This window comes from Camelus ferus, chromosome 16 (genome assembly GCF_009834535.1).
Source record: "Camelus ferus isolate YT-003-E chromosome 16, BCGSAC_Cfer_1.0, whole genome shotgun sequence".
NCBI lineage: Eukaryota > Metazoa > Chordata > Mammalia > Artiodactyla > Camelidae > Camelus > Camelus ferus.
In genome coordinates this window covers 13881126-13903807 of record NC_045711.1, presented here as the reverse complement: position 1 = coordinate 13903807, position 22682 = coordinate 13881126, and the positions used below count along the sequence as shown (strand labels likewise).

General features: G+C 42.5%; 1 long non-coding RNA gene across 2 annotated transcripts in view; it reads right to left on the bottom strand.

Annotated features, from left to right (window-relative positions):
• The window catches only part of LOC116669321, a 58757-nt gene that overhangs the window by 10540 nt on the left and 25535 nt on the right, over nucleotides 1-22682 (bottom strand). Inside the window, exon 3 of one of the 2 annotated variants that reach the window (XR_004326686.1) lies at nucleotides 13066-13250. The exons of the other annotated variant lie outside the window; for it this stretch is intronic. This is a non-coding gene — a long non-coding RNA (uncharacterized LOC116669321). The remainder of the gene's footprint in view (nucleotides 1-13065; nucleotides 13251-22682) is intronic. 2 annotated transcript variants of the gene reach the window in all.

The window sequence follows — 22682 nt, the reverse complement described above, 5'->3', positions numbered from 1 at the left end:
TTCATGAAAGGTTTGTTTAACTCATGGGTAACAGAACCATACTGGATGGTAAAGAGGGCCCTGGGGAGTTCTAAGAAGTATATTCTTAATATTCTTGGATGAAAATTTCCAGTGGCTTCTGCAGAACGCCCGCAGTATGACTCAGAGACAGAATGTTGGGCTCACTGGGTTACTGAGGGCCCACAGAACTCATTCAGTCCACAGCCCCACCCCAAACATAGCAGCCTAAACAGACAATTATCAGTCATTGGCTATTCAGCCTCTGCTTAAAGTCCTTCAATGATGAAGCACATGGTTAGCCCAGTAAAATGATGTATTGATATTGGTTATTTTGTCCCTAGGATTCACGCTCCCTTATTACAGAACAGCACTCTCTGGGTCACATTCTCCTTCCCGCTCTCTCTCTGAGATGATCTCTTGTCCATTGTGTGACACCTTAGGAGGACTGTCAATGAAGGCATCTTGCCTTCCCTGAGCCAAGCCAGGCTTATCCGACTCTAACTCCACGAATTCTAGATCTTGAGTGCAGTGATGCCAAACCTCTAAGGTGGAGTCGGGAGCTAATTTATTTTAACAGTAGCCACTCTGTTGAGTTCCTTCCATCTAGAATCCCAGACATTTCCCACTTCCTCCATTCTTCCAAGCCTGCTCCCCAGACTTCTCTCTGAGACATCCCAACCTCCATTATTTTTTTTTCCTGCACATGTGTTAAGGAGTTTGTTTCTATTGTTTGTAACCAAAGAATCCTGATTCGACTCATGGTGGCAACAGTAACATCCCTTGCTGTTAGAAAGCTCTTCCTTAGAGCAAACTCAACTCTTACTCCATGTAACTTCTACCCTATTCCTGTTTTCCAGAGCAACTGTTTTCTAGAACAACTGTTTTCAGTTTTCTGGGAAAATTTTGAGCCAATATTTTCTATAGGATGGACATTCAAATATCTGAATGCAATATACTTCCCCTTACTCATCTATTTTCTGGTTTAAATAGCCCTGATTTCTCAACAGTTTACTTGTAGAATAAAATTTCCAAATCTATCAACATCCTGGTGCCACTCCCCTGAACCCTTAAAATGTAACCCCCGTCAGGGGAACATGAAGGGTATAATAGGATCACAATTTCTCCTGTATTCCTCCTTAATTATATAAATGGTGACTTTTGGAGGGTGGGGAGGGATAGACTGGGATTTCAAAATTGTAGAATAGACTACACTGTATAGCACAGGGAAATATACACAAAATGTTATGATAACTCACAGAGAAAAAAATGTGACAATGAGTGTGTATATGTCCATGAATAACTGAAAAATTGTGCTGAACACTGGAATTTGACACAACATTGTAAAATGATTATAAATCAATAAAAAGTGTTAAAAAAATGGTGACTTTTGTTTAGCAGCGGCATTACATTATTGGATTGCATTAGAATATATATATTCAATCAAAACTAATTTTTAAAACTCATTGCTTCTTCATCATGCAAGCAACACATAATCTTTGAAAATGAGAAAATACAAATATACAAAAGATAAATTTTAAAACTTCTCACAACCCCCCACCCAGTGATAATCACTGTAAACATATTCTTACAAAATCTCCCATACTGTTTGATCTGCTTATTCTATTGTCTCTTCTGTTGGCTGCATAATATCACAAGTATGGTACATATTTAACTGGTACCCTCTGGACGGATTCCATGCAGTTTTGGTTTGCTTTGCTATTGTAAACAATGCTTCGATAAACACTCTTATATATCCATCTTTGTATGTTTCTCTGATGGTTTCCTTTATTTCCAGCTTTATTGGATATAATTGACATGTAACATTGTGTGAGTTTAAGGTGTGCAACGTGTTGATTTGTTACACGTTTATATTGCAAAATGATGGCCACCACAGGGTTAGCTCACACCTTCATCCCGCCACATAATTATCATTTCTTTTTTGTGGGGGGGACATTTCAGATCTCCTCCTTAGCAACTTTCAAGTATGTAATACAGTATTATTAGCTATAATCACCATGCTGTACATTAGATCCCCTGAGCTTGTTAATCTTGTAACTGGAAGTTTGTACCCTTTAATCAATATCTCCCCATTCCCAACGCCCTCCAGCCCCTGGGAACCACCACTCTGATTCTCTGAGCTCAGGTTTTTTTAGATTCTACATGTGAGAGATCATACAGTCTGTCTTTCTCTGTCTGACTTACTGCACTTAGCATATCTGATGACTTCTGAATCATTCCCAGAAGCTGAATTGCTGGGTCAAAAGACATGTGTTTTCTTGTGAGGCTTTTAATTATCTATCACATTATTCTCTAGAACCAATTTACACTTCTATCGACGGATTATAAAAGGTTTAAGACTCCTGAAATTTTCACACGAGAGCCTGCCAAGCCAGATGTCTATAAGTAATCATTGATTCTAAGCTAAATCAAATACTGTATTTACACTTTTAAAATTTTATTTTGTTGACTCTAGTTTCTCTTTCCCACCTGTTGGGATGATTACATTAGAGACTCAGTCTTGACTCTTGAGCATCTGAGATCTGGAGTCTTGAGACTGAGTGAGTATGAGGTTGCTCGTGAATCCTGGCTTTATATCCTAAGAATCTGGCGGATGTCCCTGCTATGTTTTCATCTGAGTTACAGATACCATTGTTGGACAGAACAGAGCCAAGAGCTGGCCCCAAGGCAGTCTGCTGGTGTGTCTCCAGCCTGAGATATAATCATTTCCAAACCTACCTAAGAGCTCTGGTGGCCACATACATCTCACCCAGTCCTTCTCAAGGAACCACCCACAATCCAACAAGTAATGAGGTGATGGTTGGCATGGCAGGACAGGGTTCCAACCTGCGGTCGGAGTCTGTTCTCGTCCAACCAAGGGTGTGTCAGTGGTTAAATGTCATCAGTATCATTCTTGCGTCCACGTACCCACTACCAAGATGAAATAGATGTTAGTAGTTTGCCATATTTGTCTCAGATATCTTTTTTTTTTTGAGGATATGAGGCATCTCAAACACAGCTGAAGTTCCACTCCCATCCCCCTCCCACCACCAAAAGGAGTGTGTAATTCCTTTGCATTTTGTACTTTCAGTATACTTATATGTATCCTTAGACAAAGCCCATTACGGAGTTTTTCCATTTGAAAATTTTGCGTGAGTAGCATTACATGTATGTACCTTCCTAGTACTCTTCAATATTGTTTTTTAAGTGTATCCATATTGATACATATAGATCTAATTCATTTTAACTACTTTATAATCTCCCATTTTTAAACAAAATTCTCTGCTGAAGGACAATTCGAGTATTTCCACAAAAAGTGTTGCGTTGAATGTCCTTAAGCACATTTCCTTGTGCACATATTCCAGAGTTCCTCTAAGACAGATGCATGGTGGAAGTGCTGGGTCCTAGGGTGTGCGCATCTTCAAGTTTATGTTACCCAGTTGCTCTGCAAGACAGTCTATCAGTTAGTTCCAATGCATATTCCTGCCAGGACTATATAAGACCTCTTTTCCCACATCCTCACCAACATTTGGTATTGTCAGACTTACTAACAGGTGCCAAGCTTTGGGGTACGAAACAGTTTCTCAATATTTTCATGTGTAATGAGTATTAGTCACAGTGGGCCTCTTTTCATAGTTCGTTGGTTGTTTTGAGTTCCTTCCTCTATGAGTTGTGTGTCCATGACTGTGCTCTCCAGCTTCCAAGATGGCGCCAATAATCCGTGCCTCCTGTAATTCACACCCTTGTGCCATCCCCTCCCACACTGTGCCAGGGTTGGTTTGTGAGACTAATGGAATACGGCAGAAGAGGTGGTAGGTCAGTTCTGAGACTAGGTTACAAAAGACTCTGTAGCCTCCATCTTGGTTATTCTGTTTCTCTTGAATCACTCAATCTGGCAGAAGCCAACTGCCACACTGGCAGCAGCCCTATGAGACAGCTCCTGCAGCAAGGAACCGAGGCCCCCTGTCAACAGCCAGTAAGAAACTGGGGCCTCCCAAAACAGCTACATGGATGGATTTGGAAGTTGATACAGATGACTGCAGCCTCAGCGACATCCTGAGTGCTCAAACTGCCCAGCTAAGATACGCCTGAATTCATGACCCTCTGCAAGGTAATGTTTGTTGTTTTAAGCCACTAAGTTTGGGGGATATGTCTCCTCAGGCAAGGGAAACAAAAGCAAGAGAAAAAAATGGGACTATATTAAACTATAAAGCTTCTGCACAGCGAAAGAAGCCATCAACAAAATGAGACAACAACCTAGCAAATGGGAGAAGATATTTGCAAATGATATATCCAATAAGGGGTTAATATCCAAAATACACAAAGAATTCATACAATTTAACAACAACAAAAAGACCCAATTTAAAAATTTTTAAGTGGCAGAGGTGATGAATAGACATTTTTTTCAAAGAAGACTTAATAGATGACCAACAGGCATATGAAAAGATGTTGAACACCATTAGTCATCAGGGCAATGCAAACCAAACCACAAGGAAAGACCACCTCACATCTAGGATGGCTATTATCAAACGGCAAGAAATAATGGGTGCTGGGGAGGCTGTGGAGAAAAGGGAACCCTCACGCACTGCTGGTGGGAATGTAAATTGGTGCAGCCACTATGGAAGACAGCATGGAGAGTCCTCAAAAAATTAAGACCAGAACTACTGTATGAACCATCTACCCCACTTCAGGGTATTTATCCAAAGAATACAAAATACTAATTTGAAAAGATGTATGTGCACCAGCGTTCATCTCAACATTGTTTACAATAGCCAAGATAAGGAGACTATATATATGGAATACTACTTAACCATAAAAAAGATAAAATCCTGCCATCTGTGACAACATAGATGGACCTTGAAGTGAACTAAGTCAGATGGAGAAAGACAAATATTACATGATTTCTCCTATATGTGGAATCTAAAAAAGAAAACAAACAAAAAACAAAATAAATCAACATACCAAACCAAGCAAAAACAAAAACATAGATACAGAGAGAACAGAGTAGTAGTTACCAGAGGGTGAGGGGCCGGGGGGGAGGGCAAAATAGGTAAAGGGGTCAACTGCAGGGTGATGAATGGAAACTAAATTTTTGGTGGTGAGCACACTGTAAGGTATATAGAGGTAGAAGTATAGTATCGTACAAATGAAACATACAATGTTGTAAGTCGGTGTTATCTCAATAAATAATTTTTTTTAAAAATTAGTTGTGCATTTTTCAGTTTGAAAATCTGTTCTTCTTTCTGACAAAGACCAGAGCAAAATGATTATTAAATAATAATGTTGACACAACAACCTTATCCCTTCTTGCTCCTTTGATTACTCCAACCATTGGGATAAGATATAGACACCAGTCATCTCTTTTGGTGGGTCAGCATCTGGACCATTTCTCTGTCTTGAGAATCCCACATCCCCATAAATTGTAGTACAAAGCAGAACTGATCATTGCTGACACCCACTTCCATGGCCTCTCTTGCAGCAAGGATGTGGGCACGTGACCTAGGATCTGCCAAGAGGACATATTCCTCTTAGATTCTGAATGCAAAGAATCACCAGCAATCATAGAGAGTGCTTTTCACACCTTGGTGTCTTCAAGAATCATCTTGAAGTCTTGCTGAGCTGCACGTGCCCCCACCCCCACCCCCAGAGAGTCTGGCTCAGTAGGGCCAGGGTGGAGCCTGAGAATTTGCATTTCTAACTCTCCCAGGACCACACCTGAGTTACAGCCTGTGGTTCCCAGGGGCGAGTTCAGGTCCCAGGGCAGCAGAGTTGACACTGTCCCTAGGATCAGCAGGGGAAGCTGGGCCAATTCTGCAGTGAGATCTGGAGCATTGTTTCTCACTAGATGGCAGCTGACATTGGTCCTCCAGCCCTCCTGGCAATTCTAGGAGCTATTCTGGTTCCTTTAAATAGATTGCCTTGCTGCATTTTTAAATCAGCCAATTTCTGGTGCTTGCAACTAAAAATGCTATTTGATCTATCAAGCATCTATTTTGTTGTCTTTTAAAACTTCCTTTGGGCCCTAAAGCACTCTCAGCTTTAGCCTTCCTGACGTTACTCTCCCACTGTTGTATTGCATCCCTGGGATTTATGCCACTTAATTCATCTTTTGGTACGTGTCTGCTAAAAATTATAATTTTTCTCATTTCCAGAATAATGTATGGTTATTATAAACATACTTGGAAAATACCAAGAAGCTCAAAGAAGCAAATTCGTAATTATCTTTAATCCCACCACCAGAGACAACCATTATGAGTATACTGTTACATTACTTTCAGATTTTTTCTGTATGCACACATCTTATATATTTGAGATCATACCATACACACTGCTTTGTAACTTTTTTTCATTCCAACAATATAAGTAAACCTTTCTCCTGTCAAAAAACATTGTGCAATATAATTTGCACAGCATTCCAGCATATGACGTCCTGTAATTTATTCCACTAACCCTTGCTATTTGACATGTAGGTTGATTCAAATTGTTCGCAATATAAATGACACTGCCAACTTCTGATTCAAAATAGCACATGGTGAGCAATTCCTACTACAGCCTCTCCAAATTCTCAAAATTTCATTCATCCAACAAATATTTCTTGAGCATGCACCATGTGTAACGCACCGTTCCAGTTGCTGAGGATAAAGAAATAAACAAAACAGACAAAAATCCCTACCTTCATTGTAGCTTTCATTCCAGTGGGATGAGTAGTAATAATACTACAGGTCAATACTATACCCACCAACATACAACAGACTAATAATATACCAACGATAAGATGATGATGGCAGCTACCACTTATTAAATGTTTGCCATCTGTCGAACATTATGTGAAGACTTTTCAGTGTAATTAATCCGCAGACACTGTTATCAACTCCAATTTTCAGGGAAGGCCACTGGCACTTTCACTTCCCCTGCCCTACCATTAATGCAGGAAGATGTGGTGTTGAATCCGTTAAATCTGACCCCTCCCCACAACCTACGATGCGAACAAGAGGAAGACGCCACCTCCTAGAGCTGTGCAATCCCAAGCGAGAGCCTGTTTCAATCAAGGAAGTGTACTAATCTGCTTCACTTCAGCTGTAGGCTGGAAAGGAACCAGGACCACTGCCCCCATGAGACCACAGGTGATCTGCCTTCTACCCACTGACTAGCATCGGATCACATGTTGTTCAAGAGCAAACTGAGAAGAGGGGAGAGCACAGCTCAGTGGTAGAGTGCATGCCTCACATGCACGTGGTCCTGGCTTCAATCCCTAGTACCTCCATCATAAATAAATAAACCCAATTACCTTCGCCTCAAAAAAGAGCAAATTAAGAGAACAAAACTGGCATAGTATCCATGAAAAAATGCAGAAGGGGGAAAAAAAGGTAGATGCCTAATTAGAAGACCCACAGGAAGAGCAAGCCACTGACAACCACTCATTGCCAAAGGATGGTGCTGGGAAATCCTTTCACATCCACCAGAAGACACAGGCTTTCTGAAATATAGGATCGCAGGAGAAACAGACTCAGGTGAAGAAGGCAACAGACAGAGACAAATAAAAGTAGCATTAAAAGAGTGGTGAAGGAGGAATACAAGGAAATTAAACACAAGAGCAGATTAAAATTCACATCACAACTCCCTTCACCTAACAATAGAGCTGATGCCACCAAAAAAATTTTGAATCTTTACACCGTATAGCACAGGGAAATATATTCAACATCTTGTAGCAGCTCATGGTTAAAAAGAACATGAAAATTAATATATGTATATTCATATCTGACTGAAGAATTGTGCAGTACCCCAGAAATTGACACAACATTGTAAACTGACTATACCTCAATAAAAAAAATTTTGAATCAGAGACCTGAAGCAACTAGAATTCTTGCACACTCTTGGTAAGAAACAATTTGACAACCTGCAGTAGAACAGAAGATGCACATAACCTACAACCTGGCAATTCCACTCCCAGATACACTAGGTTAATGGTTCCGAATCTGCTTCCTAAAACCCAGATGTGCAATTAAATCAGAATGTCTTGAGGGTGTGAGCCACACATCAAAAGTTTTTCTTCACTCCCACATGATTCCAATGTGCAGTTAAGTTTGGGAATGACTGCTCGAGAGAAATCCTGGTGTGTGCGCACCAGATGACATCTACTGGAATGTTCACCGCAGCACTGTTTGGAATTGTGAGAATCCAGAAATTTCCCAATGTCCATGAGCTGAACTGACACAATGTGGTGCATTCACACGCTGACACACTACAGCACAGTATTCGTGGCAGTCATACCCATCAGCACGGAGAAATCTCACAAAAGTCATGTTGGGAAGAGAGGGGAAGCAGTTCACCGAAGAGCATACACTACGTGATTGCATTTCCACAAGAAAAATGCATGAACTGGACAACGTATTGTATAAAGATACACACGTTTGTTGTAAGACTACAAAGAAATGCAAGGGAGCGATAACCACAAACCTCAGGGAGGAGGAAGGAGCATTGAAGACACTGATATTGTTTGATTTCTTAAACTGTTAGTGGTAGCTTATACCTTACATGTGTTGTGAATATTATTTTGTCTGCTTTATTTATTTAGTTAAATATTTTTAAAAGAATTTTAAAATTTAAAAAAAGGAGAATATTCACAGGTAGGGACCAACTTGAAAAAAGTTTTCAAAATTCAGAGAAAAGAGCAAAGAGACCAGAAAATGATGAAAGGAAAGTGTAGCTAAGGAGGACACTGAATGGCCATAAGTATACCTTTTTTTTAATTATAATGCAAAGAAAGTAGACAACTTTTTTTAAACCCTACTGCTTAAAAATGAATTTATGTAAACTTAGATTAGGATAAGAACTTCCAGAGCCAGAAACCATGAAGAAAAAGATTTCTAAATCTGAAATATAAACAAATGTAAAACAACATTAAGATTATTGGGTAAATGTGTTGGATTAAGCTGGTTGTATCCAACCGTTTGCTCATGGCCTTAAATGTTTCCTCAACTAAATTCTTGGAAGTAGATAATGAAAAAATTACAGGGGGTAGGGTTATAGCTCAAGTGGTGGAACGCATGCTTAGCAAACACAGGGTCCTGGGTTCAATTCCCAGTACCTCCTCCAAAAATAAGTAAGTAAACCTAATTACCCCCCAAAATTAAAATAAATAAAAATTTAAAATATGAAAACAAATACATGTATGTATATGTACGACTGAAACACTGTGCTGTACATCAGAATTTGACACAACATTGCAAACTGACTATACTTCAACTAAAAAAATTCTTGGAAGTAGAATTACTGACATATAGTAAATGTTCAAAAAACAGTTGTTAAAGGCATGAATGAACAGAGAAGACTTGGTAAAAGTAACATTCATTCAGGAGAAAATTCTGTAAAACCATAATGTCAGAGTTTACTTTTGAATAGGGGACTAAAAAACGACTTTTATCTGCTTTTTCACTTGTCTGGTTTTTTTTTCTTCTCTACAATTAACACATGTTATATAATAAGAACAAAGTATAATTTTATTAGTAGGTATATTCAGGGTAATCGCAGCAAAGACCCTTCCTTCCCTGGAAAAGCTCATGCGTGGTGAAAAGAACTTGCCTCATTCTAAAAGACAGTTAAAAGAGCTTGATTCCCAGCCAAATCTTCACTCAATGAACCTCATCTTGGTAGCCAGCCTCCCTCCACCCCCAGCATCCCTGCCTCCTGGAATTCTTATTCAGCTCCCCTCCCACACTGTATGAGGGTTGGTCTACAAGACCAACAGGATATGACAGAAGAGATGGTATATCACTTCTGAGATTAGGCTATAAAAGACACTTCCATCTTGGTCACTCTCTCTCTTTCGGATCAGTTGCTCTGAGGGAAGGCGGAAGCCAGCTGCCGTGTCGTGAGCAGCTCTGTGGAGAGGCCCCTGTGGCAAGGAGCTGAAGTCTCCTGCCAACAGGCATGTGGGTGCCTACAGGCACGTGGGTGCACCATCTTGGAAGTGGCTTCCCCAGCCCCAGTCAAGCCTTCAGGTGATGCAGCTCCAGCAGAGATCCTGGCTGAAACCACACAAGAGATCTCGAGCCAGAACCACCCAGGCCAGCCACACCTGGATTCCAGATCCTCAGAAACTATGTAAGATAATAACGGTTGTTTTATGCTGCTAAATTTGGGGGTAAACTGATCTGCAGCAATAGGTAACTAATATACCCTTTTAAACTGAGTTACTAGATTTTAGCACCAAAGAGAAGTAATGGGGGGGAGGGAGGCAGACACAGAGGACGAGGACCTTGGACAGAGACACACTGCTGGGACCACGGTCTACACCAAGCATCACAGCCAAATCCTACCTGGGACCCCACATAGTGCACAGCTGCCAAAGGACACTGAGGACCTGGTCACACAGAGAAACACAACCTGGCAGAGAAAGGAGAGGTCTGCGTTCTCCACTTTCCACAAGGAGACCCTTGGAGCCGGCACGAGGGGCTGCAAGGAGGAAGGGGAAGCAGCGCTAATAAACAGAGCCAAAGCCATCTCCTGCTTCCCAAGCCCAGGGAAGGGGCTCTCAACTGAAAATGTGGTAGCAAGTAACAACTGAATGCGGTGGAACGTTTCCTCGAAATGAAACTATTTTAAACTGGAAGTGGCTGGGCAGAGCTGATACTTACAAGACAGGGCTAACTTCAATTTTTCCACTGTTAAGCGTGAATAGGGTTTTTGTTAGAAAAAAAGGAAGCTAGTTATAAAAACAAAGTGAACCTCGCTGGTGCAAGGCTAAGTGGGGACAGTTCAATCAGAGCAGTTAAAGAAACGAATGAGAACTGAGATGTGTGTTTTACTTCTTCTTGAATGTTAAGCTGGTCAAGTCCCTCAAGCAGACACACGGCACACTTTCCAGGCCTACCACAACCATCAGTGCAGACAAAATTTTAATTATTCAGAATCTCCTGCCCTTGTAAATACTATTCCTTCTTAGACACCAGACCAGCTGCCCAAAGGAACTTTCTATGATCTTGGAAATGTCCTCTATCCACACTGTCCAATATGATAGCCACTAACCACACACAGCAACTGAGCACTTGAAGGGTGGCCAGTGCAACCGAGGGATGGACTTTCACATTTTATTTAATGCTAATTACCATAAATGTAAACAGCCATGTGTGGTTAGTGCTACTGTTGACAGTGCAGTTCAAGATGACGTGATACATAATTCTTGCTACTGAACTTTTGGAAATCTGGTTTCCTAAATTTGGGGGAGGGCAGCTTTGCTTGCACATTTGCTATGACAAACTCCAAAATGACAAGGTCGCTTTGGTTCAAGGTTTCTGGTACTTTCACACTCCCACCAATTCTTCCCGATGAATCCTGGAACCCAATTGTAAACAGCATCTACAATAATGTTTACATCAGGAAATTCTGAGCATTGACTGGGTATCTGATAATATTCAAGAATTACTAAAATTTCATGAAATGTTTACAGGTAACAGGATACGACATCTGCAATTTGCTTTAGGTAATGGAGCGCGAAGTCGGGTGGAGGAAACAAGATTGGTTGCTCATTGTGGAGGCTGTGTGATTGGGTTCATGGGCATCCCTTACATTAGTCTACTTCACAATTTTTTTTAATTTTAAAATATGTCAGAGTTTTTAACAAAGTGGGAAAGTGCTCATATTATCATATCAAGTGGAAGGGAAAAAGCAAGCTACAAAATGACAGACAGACAATAAACTGGGGAATTTCTATAAACGGAAGGAAATATGTAGCAGAGGGTAGTGGGTAGGACCCAGATGGCTGAGTTCAAATTCTATCACACCGACTTGGCTTAGGTAATGTTCTTAGTTTTGCTAAAGCTCAGTTTCCTCATCAACCAAATGAGGCTCACACTAGAATGAACCTCTTAAAATTGCTGTGGAGACTAAATGAACTGATTTAGCAAATACTTAGCCAGCATCTGTCTTGAAGGCCCATCACTTACATCTGGAAATAGATTTATAAGTGGTTGCCATTGTACCACCATATTATCCAATTTTCCATAAAAGGGATGTCTTCCTTTTATATTCCAGGGAGAAAATTATTTTTTTTTTATAAAATGAAAGAACAATTTCTTCCATTACTGCTTCTATATTCTGAGAAACTGTTAGCAAAGTCAGTTAATAATTTATCAGATGTTCTAAACTTCAACAAAAGGAGAATTCCAGTTAGTGCCTGGATAAGTGGAATTCCCCCACAAAAACCCTGTTTTGTTGCCTTTGTGACATGTATTGGGAAAACATCATCTGGAAGCTTTCTCTGGCCTGGGGGTGGAGTAGGCACTTGCTTCTAGGGTTCTCCTCATTCCTGACCCAAAAGCTCTCCACACCAACGGACAGACCTTGGCAGAAGATGCTACATACTTTTCCCTTCCTATTTGTACTTGGTAGTGGGGAAGGGTATAGCTCAAGTGGTAGAGTGCATGCCTAGCATGCATGAGGTCCTGGATTCAATTCCCAGTACCTCCATTAAAAATAAATAAACCTAATTACCTACCCCCCCTAAAAAAAAGATTTGCATTTTTTAAAGCAGTCTATATCCTTCTATTGTCACTTTCTAGTTACAAATCCCCTGCAAGTGACAGTCACGTTTATGAAATTGTATTTTTCTTCTCTCGGTAACATGAAAATCTTGCCTATCCATTCCCTGTAAACTTTGCCTTGGGAAACAGACATGCAAGGCCATAAATAAAGTTCCGGGCCAAAGTGTATTTCTGCTCAAGAATAACAGCACTGTCTCAATTTCCCTGCTTCTGTCTGTATCACAAAGGCCGTTTTCCACTTTCTCCTGTCAGTGTGGTAGCACGTCAGTAGAAACTGACACTAACCCAGAGGGAGGGTGAGAAAAATATGGGCTCACGTAACTGAAAAGTCCAAGGGGGTAGGGTTAGCCTCAAACATGGTGAAATCCACGTGCTGTCACATTTTCAGTCATTTCTCTCTTTCCATCGTTAGGCTCAGCTCTCTGCTATGTGGACTTCATTCCCAGTCTCATTAAGGCAATGGCATTCAGTAACTTCAAGCTTATCTCTACCATCTCAACTACTCTAATTGAGAAAGAAGGCTTACCTCATCCCCAGTCATCTGAGCAAAGTTCTAGAGAGCAAAGTCCTGGAGAGCTCTCATTGTTCCACATCCGGCCACATGGCTACCTCTGAAACAGTCTTTGAGATTTTGATGGACTCTTTCTGAAGCCAAAGGATAGGATCAACCGTCTTTAGCCACACAGACTGAGAAGATGATGGATGGTTTCCCTTCAAAGATAAAAGAGGCTGTTAAAAGAAGAAGGCAAACGGATGCTGAGCAGACAAAAACAACAGCTGTCCACTCTGCATCGCACAGCAATCTTTTTAAATGCCCTTTGACGCCACTGGGAAATCTCCTGCCAAACATTCTCCCCTGTCTTTGTGGCGTTCTCAGTTCTTTGCCAGTAGTCTCCTATTCCAGGATCTTGGGCTCTTGCCCAGGAAATGAAATCCTCATCAACACCATCAACATCACCAGCTGTTCACTCCTAGTATACTTTCCTTTCTCCTCCAGATTCACAGGCATCAGCTGGATGAAAAGATGGAATACCACCTGTACCCCCAAGTCCTTCCAAGTCCCTCTCAGAACTTTAAGACTTCCAGAGACATACTTCAGATTTCTTTTGGCTGCAGCATTTACCTGCACATGCATCAGGAGGAGGCAATGGCTGGAGACTCTGAGCAAATATGCCATCACATCTTGTATCTGTGCTCCAGATCAAAGCCTGTATCTTGTTTCTCCAAGCAACCCACATCTGGTCTCAGAAGGGAGTCACCTCATTCTGGGAATGCACAAGTTTGTTTTTGGTTTTTTTTCCCACCCAGCTGTGACTGCTTCTTTAATACGTACACTATGGTACCCGGCACAGTGCTGAGGGCACAGGAGATGTTCAATGATGCATGTCCTATTTACCCTTCCAAGGGTCCTTAGGAAAAACAAAACTAAAACAAACAACTAAACTGAAGATGGGATTAGGAAGGGAATGCTGGGAACTTTATCTGTGATACATTTTTCAAGCTAGACGATGGGTATGTGAGTGCTCACTGGATTATTGGCTAGTCTTCTGAAATACTTCATAGATTTAGAAAATATGCAGGTTCCAGCTCAATTGACAGACCAAGAAGCTAATCTAATCATGTCACTCCCCAGCTGGGCTCCCCACAGCCCACAGGATGACATCCAATGTCTTTGCCTGGAACACAAGGTCCAAGATGTGGCCCAGTCTTCCTTCTTCCCACCTGTGATGGACTGAATGTTTGTCCTCACCCCCTCCTATTCATATGTTGAAGCTCTAACTCCCAATAAGACGGCATTTGGAGGTAGGGGGAACTTTGGCAAGTGATTAAGGTAGATGAGGTCACGAGGGTAGAGACCCTATGATGAAATTAGTGTCCCTACGAGAAGAGGAGTGCTCAGAGCTGCCTGTTTTCATCACGTGAAGACACAACAAAAAGGTGGCCATCTGCAAGCTAGGAAGAGAGCTCTCACCAGGAACTGAATTTACAGGCCCCTTGATCTTAGAATTCCTAGCCTCCAGAACTGTGAGAAATAAGCATCTGCTGTTCGAGCCACACACTCTAAGGTACTTTATTATAGCAGCCCAACCTGACCAAGACACCACCCTCCCGTTCACAGCCATCACTCCAGGCATCTTGAACTGCCACGTCCTCTCGACTAGGTGCCCTGGAGCCTGTCTCCTCTCCTTTTTGCCACACGGCTAACTCCTAGGTCCTCCTCATGTTCGGCAGAGTAGGCTAACAAAGATCCCAGAATGCAGCAGCTTAGAGAATGTAAGTTTCTTTTCTCTGAGATGAGCAGTCCAGGTGAGTGGGAAGCTCTGCTCCTTGTGGTCCTTCAGAAACCCAGCTTCCTGCCAGTCACTGCTCTGCCAGCCTCCAGGCCCTCATGGTCATCTAGCTGCATGATGGAAGCGACGCACCCCCAACTATATGCACATTCCATCTGCAGCGACAGGGAAGAGAGGATGGAGACAGCATGCTGGGATGCTCTGAAGTCCAGATCTAGAAGCGGTCCACATCATTTCTACTCATTTCATTGGTGATAACTTAGTCACATGATCACAACTAACTGCTGGGATGCTGGGAAATGCAGTCCTTATTTAAGCAGCCATGACTAGTTACAGTCGTCTAAAAAGGGAAGATCAAATTTTAACAAACAATTGAAGTTCAGAAGACCTTGATTCCTCTGGATAGCCTTTTCTACCCCCTGACCACTCTGTCTAGGTTAGACATCCCTCTTGCAAACACCTAGTACGCTACACAGCAGCTACGTCAGTAGTTCCTTATCTCTCAGCTTCCCCAAACCCCGGCCCCCAACTCGACCATAAGCGTGTTAAGTGTGGCGCTGTACCTTCAATGCCTGGCACTGGCTAAATACTGAGTAGATTTTCAGTAAAACTGTGGAGGATTGGCTACTTCATTTGCAAGGCCCAGCACAAAATGAAAATGTGGAATCCCTTGTTCCAAAAGGATTCAGAACTTGAAGAAAAAAGCAGCAGGCTAAACATGGGGCCCTCCTGAATGCAGGTCCCTGTAGCCAGCCTTGGAAGTATGAATAACTAAATGAATTGAATTGAATAGCCTGAACCATCCTCCATACGAAAAGTCCCGTATGTGCTGTGTGCTTGTAAGCAATGAGGAGATGTATCAAACCACTGTTGTGAGTATTTGGGAAGTAAATCTTTCTGTCCGTCTAGACTGAATAGAGGTCATCTCGACGGGGAGGGCATATTCCTTGTTATTTAGAAGGTAGGAACACACCAGCTGGCGGGCGGCCAGCCCCCGCACAATCCAGATGCAGAGCCTCTCCCCTTCTGCTTGTCTCCTTTCAGCAAGTCATCGCAGCAGCCGTAGTCATCATGGTGATATTCCAAGACTCCTGTGGTTGGGAAGACCTTAGAAGTCATTGCCAAGCAGTTCTCCAGCATCTGCTCAAACACCTCCAGCGACAGGGAACTTCCTACCTCCCCAGGCAGCTCCTTCTGTTTTTGACAGCTCTGCGGATGGAGCTTTTCCTAAAGTGGAGCCAAAACCTCCCTCCTCGTGACTTTCACTCACTGGCTCAGAGCCACCCAGAGGAAGTGTAATACCGCTCCCGTGCCCTTCAGGTGTTTAAAGGGCTCTGATGATCACCTGAAAGCAGAAGTCACCCACAAGGAGCATGGATACGGAATATGGGCCACAGATGGATTGTGTCTGGCCCAGGCAAGGTGAAATGTGGTTTTTTTGGTTGATTGCCAACACTGAAAAATCAGGAGAGTTCATAGGAAATGTAAAATTCAAGCCTCTAAAATTTGAAAGCTCTGGCAGTACTGAGCTCATGATCCCTCAATCCTACTTGCCACTAAAGATACTGAAAAATAGCTATTAGTCTTATAACAACTTACAGTTAAAAAGAATATGAAAACGAATATATGTATGTTTCTACACAACTGAAGTATTGTGCTGTACACCAGAAATTGACACAACATTGTAAACTGACTATACTTCAAAAAAATATATATTAAAAAAACCCAAAACAAAGTATATGACCCAGTGAACAAACCCACGAACATTTTAACATGTAGTTAGCAGTTGGATAATCTCTAAAAAAGAAAAAAAAGAAAAGAAAAGATATTGGTTGGATAACTGCTACTCCACCACAGCCTGTTGCATTGGCTACTTGATATCCATGAATAGAAAACTTATTTTCAGAATCCTTGTTTTGGAGCAGAGGGTATAACTCAGTGGTAGAGCACATGATTAGCATGCATGAGGTCATGGGTTCAATCCTCAGTTCCTCTGTTAAATATAAAAAAATAAATAAACCTAATTACCCGCCTCCCCGCAAAACCCAGAATCCTTATACTGACGAGTATGTTACTATGCCCAGCCTCCCTACCATAGGAGAAGCCATCAGCTGTAAACCCAAGTTTTTTAATTGGTTTCAGGTAAAGTTATTTAAAGAGGGATAACTCCCATTTTCCTTTGTTTCTTCCTGCTCAGAATGCAGAAGAGTTGGCTGGTGTTCCAGCAACCACCTTGTGACCATTAGGTAACCTTGAGGCTGGAAGCCACACACAGGAATGTTGAAACAAACAGAGAGCAGGATCCTGGTTCAATAATGATTCTGGAACTGCCATATCAGCTGTACCTACCTCCTGAACTTCTTTGACCTAAAATGAGTAAGTTAAAAAAGCAAACATATACTGCTGAAGCCACTCTTATTTTTAAGTAGTTGTTATTAGCAACTAAAGGCAGTTCCTACCTGGTATATGATTTGTCATTGCCATTTTTGTAGTTAGGTCTTTATTGTGAAAAACTCAATATATACTAATGTAGACAGACTAATATCCACTTGCAAAAGAATAAATTGGGACCCCCTACCTCACACAATATCAAAATCGATCATACACCTAAACTTAAAGCTAAAACTCTGAAACTCTTAGGAGAAAACATAAAAGTAAATCAAAGCTTCATGCAGTTGGTTCAGGCAATGATGTCTTAGATATTACACAAAAAGCATAAGCAATAGAAGAAACTGGACTTCATCAAAGTTTAAAACTTTTATGCTTCAAACAGCACCCTCAAGAAAGTGAAAAGACAACCCATAGAATGCTGGGAAATATTTGCAAATCCTTTTCTTGATAAGGTACTTGCACCTAGAATATATAAAGTATTATAACAACTTGATTAAAAATATTTTTAAAAACTGCAATTTAAAAATGTACAAAGGATTTGAATAGACATTTCCCCAAAGAAGATAAACAAGTGGCCAATAAGCACATGAAAAGATGCTCAACATCATTAGCCATCAGAGAAATGCAAATCAAAACCACAATGAGATACCACTTCACACCCACTAGGATGGCTAGAATCAAAAATAACAAGTGTTGGCAAGGATGTGGAGAAATTGGAACCCTTATGCATTGCTGGTGGGAATGTAAAATGGTGCAGCTGCTGTGGAAAACAGTTTGGCAGTTCCTCAGAAAGTTAAACATAGAATTACCATATGATCAGGCAATTTCACTCCTAGATATATGTTCAAAGGAATTGAAAGCAGGGACTTAGATATTTTTATACCAATACTTATAGCAGCATTATTCACAACAGCCAAATGGTGAAAATAACTCAACTGCCTATCAACAGATGAATGGATAAACAAAAGGTGATACATACGTACAATGGAATATTAGTCAACAAGAAAAAATGAAGCACTGATACATGCTACAAACGGATGAACCTAGAAAACATTAGGTAAAAGAAGCCAATCACGAAAGACCACGTACTGTATGATTCCGTTTATATGAAATGTCCAGAACATGCAAATCTATGGAGACAGAAAGTGGAGATTACTGGTTGCCAGAGGCTGGGAAGAGGAGGAAAGGGGAGTGGCTGTTAATGGTACAGGATTTCTCTGAAGGTTGATAAAAAATGTTCTAAAAGTAGATGTAGTAATAATTACTCAACTCAGTAAATACACTAAAAATCACTGGATTGTACACTTTAAATGGGTGAAACTTATGGTATGTAAATTACATCTCAAGAAATCTGTTTTTTAAAATAGACTAGTAAAAAGAACGCTCCTTTACCTACTCCAGGTTTAAGTTATTGAGGCCAATTTCTTTTCATCTCTACCCCAACATACTCTTCCCCCTCCCATGTCATTTTGAAGCACGTCCCCAAACACCTTCTTATACATAATTTAAAACCAGGAAAGCCCTACAGTATGGCTAGCTAGATGTCCTGGCTGTGTGACATCTGAGCTTGGTTTTCCAGCCTTCTTAGACCCGTTGCAAATGGCCTAATACCCTATAGTAAACCCCTTTCTGCTTACACTTTCCTGCAACTAAGCACCTCAATCATTGTCTCCAATTGACATTGTATCTAATTGACAACTGACATTGACCTTGAGTGCACACTGTGGTATCTAAAAAACAGTGTTGGAGAATCTTCCATCCTTAATCAAAACCTCCTGGAAGTCCAGAGCCTGCTGGAGACCATGTGTAAAAGTAAGTCTGTTTGTAGATGAGGACGGACTGGAGGACGGACTGGAGGAAGGGGGCATTCCTTCCCAGGGGTAACCCCAGTGATAAAGAGCTGATGCCTGTTGATAAGGTTGTACGTGGTCCTCTGCTCTCTTGGACTGATTCTGATCGCCTAAAGAGGAACCTGCCTCCTTCCCGGGATCCTCTGCCCTCAGGAGCTGGCTGATTCACCGTCTTCTCTTGTCATATCCTCCACGACTTGAACTCACCTCTGGCACCCTGTGTAACAGCGAAGAAGGACTGACCCCGTATTGGTTTGCTTCTTTTACTTTAACCTTTGTATTCTGTTGCTTGTTTTTTTTTTGTTTTTTTTTTTAAGTTTTTTTTTTTAATTCTGGGGGGAGAGGCAATTACATTTATTTTTATTTATTTATATTTCTAATGGAGGTACTGGGGATTGAACCCAGGACCTTGTGCATGCCAACCACACGCTCTACCTGTGAGCTATACCCAGCCCACCTCTATTGCTTGTTAATCACTAAAGGTATGTTGCCTATAAGCTTAAATTACACATAATGGCTCATCTCTGGGAACCCTGCCTCCCAGGTAGTGAGCATTAAGCTAAAATACCTTTGCATAGCTCACAGGAAACATCCTGACCAGGCCCACCTGTGAATGACTGTAGGCAGGAAGGAATTAACACATCCCCTCCGGGAGGCTGACTGGAACCAGAAATGTTCGACTTTACTCCCACCGCTTTCAGTATAAAAGAAGCATGAATTCTAACTCAGGAAAGGTGGTTCTTTGGGACACTAGTTCACTATCTTCTCAGTCTGCTGGCTTTCCAAATAGTCACTATTCCTTGCCCCCACAGCTTGTCCCTCGATTTACTGGCTTGTCATGCAGCAAGCAGTATGAGCTTGGACGTGGTAACACCTGTACCTTGAGTAAGAAAAGTGGGGTCTGGTTAACATCTCTACCCAACCACTTTTAATATAAATAGGATCTTGTATTTAAGAAGTCGTGGGCTTGGGCACCAAGGGGCTTTTATGCAATTCCCAGCTCAGACTCTTGTTAACTACATGACCTTCAGCAACATACTGGATCTTTCTGGATCTCTATTGCTTCGTCTGTGAAATGAGAATAATAACCCATCATTTATGTGAGTTGAAAGGAAGGCATGAAGACAGATTTATAAGGCACCTCACTCCACGTATGACATCGAATAGCCACTCAGCCACTCTGGTTCCCATCCTGCTTGCCACACTTTATTAATGAATATGAAATTGTGTTAGATCTTGAATTGGCATCTTTTCAACCATAAAAGATTCAGCTCTTTTTGCAGTTTTGATTTTGAGAAGTGGACTCATTTTCCTTTCTGCATGTATTACTCTTATATAATAGTAATAACAGTAACGAATATTTATTGAGTGCTTGCTCTGCAGCAGACACTGAACTAAGGCTTTTTAAGTATCTTATTTCATCTTCTCAGTCTCACTATGAGTTAAGTATTATCTTAGGAGAAAACTCAGGTTGAGGTCAATTTATTCCCCAAAGGTCCCACAACATGCAAACGGCTGGGATGGGCTGGGCTGGGCTGGGCTGGGCTGCTCAGCCCACCAGCCTGGTTCCAGAGGCTTCTCCATGCTGCTTCCCTGTCTGCTCTGAGTTCTGCCTCTAGCCTGCCCAACTCCTCTCCTTCCTAAAGAGCATCACTGCTCCCACCTTCAGGCCCTGGACCACCAAGGTCTGGGGTCATCTTTATCAGGGAGATGGTATGTAAGAGGCTACCTGGCTGAGACGGCCATCACCGAGTTTTAGACATTTGCTGCTGCCCTGGGTCATCTCTACTGCCAGGGCTGCCTGGGGTCAGGAGCATCCTTCCCAACTTGACCCAACACCTTGCTTGGAATGCTACTCCTGCAGATGCCTGATTTTGTGTCACCTTCCTGGTCCTGGCCCGTGGCTTTGCTCTAATGACAAGGTCCTGGGCTGCTTGCCTGGTTGTTGGCCACTCACACTACCTAGACCACCTACCCTACCTAGACCACCCATGGCCTGACTTTTGGGACCTGTGTGTCCCCTGATTTCAGCCTGACCACTGCGCTAGGCAGCTTCTAAAATGGCTCCCAGAGATTCTGCCTCCTGGAACCCACCCAGGGCCTCCTAAGGAAAAGAGCACTGCAAACATGATGGTAGTCAGCCTGAGACTAGGTTACAGAAGACTGACTTCTGCTTTGCTCACACACTCTCTCTCCCCACGCCATACCCTCACCCCAACCCCAGCTCCCTATGGAAAGGCCCTTACGGCAGGGAACTGTAGGGGGCTTCCAAATGGTAGCCATCAAGGAACTGAGGTCCTTAGTCCAACAGTCTATAAAGAACTGAATCCTGCCGATGACCAGTGAATGAGTTTGGGAGTGGATCCTTCCCCAGATGAACCTGAGATGACTTTGGCCTTGGCCAACATCTCAGCTGCAGCCTGTGGGACTACCCCGAGCTGGGGGACCCAGCTCAACCTCATCGGGATTCTTGACCCATAGAAACTGAAGGATAATGTGTGTCTTGAGTTGCTCCGCTTCAGAGTAGCTGTTATGGAGTAACAGATAACTGATGGAACCACTGACTACAGTCTCCCCGAGGTGTGCCTGTCTGTGCCTTAACCTCCCAGCCCTGATGAAAGGGCTCTACGTAACACTGAAAAGACTGAATGCCTTTACACAAGATACGCCGGAGCACAGCCGGACGATCGTGCTGCCAGTCAGCGGAAGGTGGGATTATTCTTTTAGAAGTACATTCTCAACCAGGGGGCGATTTTGCCAACGAGGGGACAAAAACTGGTTCTCGGGAGATGGAAGAATCTTACCCTTTTTATGCATAAAGCACAGATACACACGTAACACAAAGACAGACAATATACTTCTGGTATTAAAATTTCACGACGGGGGAGAGGTGATCATGATAAAAAGGTTGAGAAAACACTGCTTCAGGATGAAAAATCTAGCTGCCCCGTGCAGGCTGGGGTGCTACCGAGAAGAGCAAGATAGCAGAAGCATCAGAAGCAGGACAGGAGATTAGGAAAGATCTAACAAGAAGGCTTCCAGAAGCTCACGTGTGCCTGCCCTTCCTGGGGGCTCTCCTGGCATCCTGTACCCCCACCTCGTGGAATTTAGCCCACTGTTTAATTTCCTTTTCACTTGTCAGTATATCTGTAGGGAGCACGGACTAAGCCAGCCCAGGCCTGGCACACAATAGGGGGTCAAAGGAAGACCTCTGTCTGCAGCTGGTGGTGCCGAGGGCTGTTTCCCCCAGGCTCCAGGAGACTGTATCAGCACCCGAGGCCCGGCCCCAGCTCTGTGCTCTGCTCTGCCTTGGGATGCTGGGACTTGCTTTCATCTCCAGATCAGTTGGGAAGGAGTTCTCCTTCTCTCTGTTCTGTTCCCTGGCCTGGGATGATGAGCGTTAGTGATACAAGATCTTCTCCCTCAGGGGAGACACACATGCTGCACCCAGAACCTCAGGCCCAGTGGCTGAGCCCTGCTCCTCCTGCCAGGCTCAAATCCTCTCCCCAGGGCCCCATGCGCTGTGCTGGGGTCTTCCTTCCTGTGGCTTCCCCACCCAGTTCACAAGACACTCTTGGGCACAGAAGAGACTGCGGGTCCTGCACCTTGCT